Raw genomic sequence first — 5,233 nt, forward strand, 5'->3', positions numbered from 1 at the left:
CCGCTGTCCTCTGCGCCTCCTGCTGTGTCGCTCTGCGCGGATGATACCTGAGGTCAAGAACAAGCTTTCGGGATCGGAAAAAATCTTTTTGAGAGGATTACCAAACATGAAAGCAGCTGGATAACGCAATAAAACTGGACAAACACATCTACCAGAACGGACAGCGACCACAGACGGGGAATTGAGCAGGTAGGATATGTGCCCAGTCTGATTATCACCTGTTATGAAACTGTGGGAAACGTTAAAATGCGGCATAATGTCAAATTATAAAATTGTGCAATTCGCTGTTTTTGCGTATGTGTAAAGCAGGGAAAATGTTGGCCCAGTTTTTGTTCTGCCTAAAAAAGCCGCAGCGTACTATCTACAGGTCTAACGTTACTGTAGGTCAGTGATACTCAGTGTAGGCCCGCGGGCCAAATCTGGCCCCGATACCGTGCCGGTCCCCCAACCTTTTTCTAATTCACAATAAAAAATAAAGTGAGTCACACTGGGAATTGTATTTTTAATTGTAATATACACTGTAAAATCTGAAAAATCCATCTTACTTGAAATAATGTTGGAATCCGATTGCATTGAAAAAGGAAACTAGATATAACTTTTAATCTTAGTTTATGTTTACTTTATTGTTAATTAATAATAATAATTGCTAGTTGTTAGGTTTACATGAAATGTATCTCTATTTACTTAATTGTGTGAAGCTGTTGCAATTTAAAAATGACAATGAAATTACGTTTTTCTTTCTAAGTGTTTGCAGCTTCTGTAAACCAAAGTTAATGTGATTCAACTTGATCATCACAAAGAGGATTTCTTCAAAGATGAAGTTAGGGAGATCTGAAAGTTCTGCTTTGTTAACATGTTTGAGAAAACACAAATTTTCTTGAACAGGTTTGCAACCATTACAGTACAGATATAGCACAGTGAAACTTGGTTTGCTGAAGTGTCTAAAACTTAGAAAGATTGATATGATTAACTTTAAGTTGCTTAAGTTGCAACAACTTTGATGAAATTTTGTCAGTATAACTACATTTTAGATAAACTTAACTATTAGATATAAATTTATTATAAAATAAGACCACTGTTTAAATTCAATTACATATTTCAAGGCAATTGTTATTCTAGATGTATTTAACTAAAATCAACTTGCCAGATTTTACAGTGTACATGAGGTGCCATGTTCACTCAAACACTCAAAATATCAAAATACATCAAGGCTTAGGTTTAGGAGCTCTAATGAGCATAAGTCAAGTCAAGTCACTTTTATTTATAAAGCCCATTATCACAAATCACAGTTTGCCTCAGAGGACTTTACAGCCTGTGGCATCCCTCTGTCCTTCGACCCTCACATCGACTACGGAAAAACTCCCCCCCAAAAAACTCTGTAACGGGGAGAAAAATGGTGAAAACCTCAGGAAGAGCTGCTGAGAAAGGGATCCCTCTTCCAGGACGGACAGATGTGCAATAAATGTTGTAAATAACAATTAAAGTATAGTAATGACATAAAGGAAAGAGAGAGAGAGGGAGGGAGAGAGAGATAAATGAACACATATGTTTGACTTCTGACCCATTTAAACACAACAGCTTGGTGGTATCTTGAGGATAAGCCACTTACCATTATAGGATCAGTTTGATGAGCTTCAGGTGTCACTCAGTTGGTGCAACAAAACCGCAGCTGTTTGTTGCCACTGGTGTACAACCAGTTAACCACGAGAGGGCGCTCATATTGAGCTTTTCAAACTTCAGTACTCTGAGATGGATCAAACCCCCCCCCTTTAGTGCTTTTACTGATAATGAATGATTTTAGCTTTTCCATGACTGTCTTTGAAGTGAATAAAGATCATCATCAATATGCAATTAAAACTAATAAATGGCTGTTTTAAGACGAAATAGTACTTTTAATTTGAGCTCATCTTATCTTATCTTATGAGAGCAAGGCTCTGTGGTGTTCATGGTGTATATTCATGTTGAAATACCACCACATTCATCATGTGGTGTTAATCAGCATAATAATAAATGGCATACATTAGCTGACTTTGTCACATTTATGTTGTCTGACTCTGAAGGTGCAGCACTGTGTTTTAACTCTGGCTCCATCCACAGTACATCCAGAAAACTGCAGTCGAACTGTTGTAGCATCACTTTATCTTCAGGGCCAGTTCAACCAAATTATTTAAGATTATTAAAGAAAGATTTTTTTTCTCTCTTCCTCAGTGGTAGAAGAAGTATTCAGATCCTTTACTTGAGTAAAAGTTATTATACCACAATGTTTAAATACATTATTACAAGGAAAATTCCTTAATTGAAAATGGTACTTAAGTAAATGCAAAAAAGTATTATCAGAAAAAATGCACCCAATGCAGAAAAATCTTCAAAAAACAAACAGAATACACCCCCAAACCCAAACTAGATAGAAAAAAACACTCCCAAACTCAAATTATTAAAAATAAGAAAAATAAACATTTGCAATTATCAAATTGAAAAAAACAAAAAGAAGAGACCCAAACTAAAAAAAAAAAAAAAAAAAAAAAAAACAACAAAAAAGTAGAAGTAGAAAAAACATTGAAAAACTCAAAATTATAAACAAAATTGTAAATAACATCCCCCAAGAACTCAAAATTATTTTAAAAGAAAAAGAAAAATACTTACATGTTTATACATCTATTTGGCAATTAATTTAATGTGAATCGACTGATTGATTAATAAACTTATTATTACAGCTGTACTTGTATAAACTGTTTGGTTATTTATTTCAAAACAAACATATTTTATAAGCCCATCTTGTGTTTTTTGTGCAAAAATCTTAATTTGAGAAGTAACTGAAGCTGTCAGATAAATGTGGTGAAGTAAAATGTTTAATATTTCCCTCTGAAATGTAGTGCATTAAAAATAATGAAGTAGCATAAAAATAAAATACTCAAGTAAAGTACAAGTACCTCGAATTCATATGTAAGTAGAGAACTTGAGTAAATGTACTTAGTTACATTCCACCACGGCTCTTACCCATAATGGTTTTTAGCTTTTCTGGATAGTTTTGTTTTAGTTGCTGAGAGTTTGAGACCAACAGTACTGAGATGTCTACCATCCCAAAACAGTTAAGTAGATAATGTATAATATTATAATGTACAAAATAGAATTTTCTATAATGAAGACCAACAAAGTTTGAAACTGTCCTTTTTTTGTTTTAAGTCACGTATAAGCCACGTAACCAATACAGGCTTTTTTTTATGATATAGGCGCAGTTGTTTCCAGCTGCCTCTCTGTCAGCTCCTCTTATTTTGTCTCCTATGTCTATTTTGCAAGTGCAAGTGGCTACTTTTACTAGCCAGCTAGGTTGAAATTTTGAAATGTAAAGATCAGTAAACATTGAGGGAAAGAATAGCATCCTGCTAGTCATTGCACAGGCTTTGGAAAATTAACTGGATGACCTCCATACTGCATCAGTTTTTAACGGATATCAGGCACTAATATCTGTGATTGACCAAAACTTGGGTAAATCCTGGACAGTGCCATTTGACTCTTTTTCTATTTACTGATCTGAGCAGAGGACTCTGCTGAGAGAAGGGAAAAGGTGTGTGCTTTATGGTGAATAAGGACCGGTGTGACGGTGGGAATATGAGGTGCTGTCCTGTGTCTGCTTGTGGAACGCTGTTTTACGTAATTCAGAGGCAGCTGCAGCGCGGCGCTGCCTGTGTTCAGGAGAACCACACGGCCATTTTGCTCGGGATGTGCGGACAGTTAAATCATTCCTCACCAGAAACCATGAATTACCAGAACCATTATCCAGAAAAATGAACAACTGTGAAGCAGTAGTCAAAAATGTAGCAAGATGCAAAGGAGCTGATGAGATCACATTTCACTGGAGTTGTACCTTATATTAAGACAAAAACATGATTGATTGATTTTCATTTTAAATTCTATGTTGGTTGGTCGTGCTCCTATAAAGGTGAATACCTTAAGTTCTCTGACTAAGGATCACAACCATTTTTCTTCAAGTGCACCAAGTTTTGAAGATCAGGTGGTCCATAAACTGCAGACTAGTAACGTCTATCACAGTTTTGCTGAACCCAAGCTTATACATTTAGATATTTTTGTCAGTTCAAAAAGCAAAGAAAAAAGTAGCATATTGTCACATTTTAGGAGCTGGAATGAGGAACTTTGTGGCATTGTTGCAAATGACTCAAACTATTAACTGATTATCAAAATATTTGATACATTTTCTCAACAAATTAATAATGAATAATTTCAGTTTGAAAATGACAACTCTCTGTTGACACAGTGTCCTTGTTCCTCTGGATAATGCCCAGACCCCAGTGTCAACAGTTCATTAAGAACTAATTTCTTTAACAAAACTAAGAAATTATATTAGGTTTTACTGAAATGACCATTTAAACTTTGTAACTGACATCTACAACTGCTGAGTCTATTGCAGTTGTAATAATAGCAGTGACATGCAACTCATTTTGCCACTAATTTTTCCATGAATCGTATAGTTTATACACCCATCACAGCTTCTAAAAGCTCATGTAGATACTTTAAAATGTTTCCTTCAATCTGACCAATTTACTTTACACAGCTTTGAAAAGTAGAAAATATTCACATTTGTGAAGCTGAAGTTTTTGTCTTTTATATACAAAAAAAAAGACTTAATCATCAAAATAGTTGCTTATTAATTTTATGTTGATTGACTAATCAATCAACTCTGGACAATCTGAGCTCTGAACTATCATTGACCGAAAAGAGAAATTTAAATTTGGATGAACTGAACAAGTTTCCAAATGTAGCACCTGTTTTTAGGAGCAAAGAAGTGAAAGCCAGAACATTTTGTATTAATACCATGCTTTACACTTGTGGAGCCTGTTAATGATTAAAATAAATTCCTCTCATTGACTCTCTGTTGAGGATGATCATGTGTGTCTGAAAGCACAAGAACAGCCACCAATTGACCTTTTGAGAAGACTGTTTTCTTAACTGCTGTTTCCTAGGCCAATAATGAATTTTCAGTCTAAACTTTTGGGCATAATCATGAAGTACATAAGACCTTAAAGTGCTCAGAAAATGGAAAAACGGAACATCTACATTTCATTGAAAAGTTGGCATACTCCTGTTGAAGAAGATCATGTGATATGATTGAAAGCTCCAGATCAGATGGTAAATAAACCTTGTGGTGAGATGGTTTTGCGAGGTCTTATGATGTGCATGCAAGAGGTGAGGTGTAGCTCATTCTGTCCAAACACCA

This window comes from Plectropomus leopardus, chromosome 4 (assembly GCF_008729295.1).
Source record: "Plectropomus leopardus isolate mb chromosome 4, YSFRI_Pleo_2.0, whole genome shotgun sequence".
In the NCBI taxonomy this organism is placed as follows: Eukaryota; Metazoa; Chordata; class Actinopteri; order Perciformes; family Serranidae; genus Plectropomus; species Plectropomus leopardus.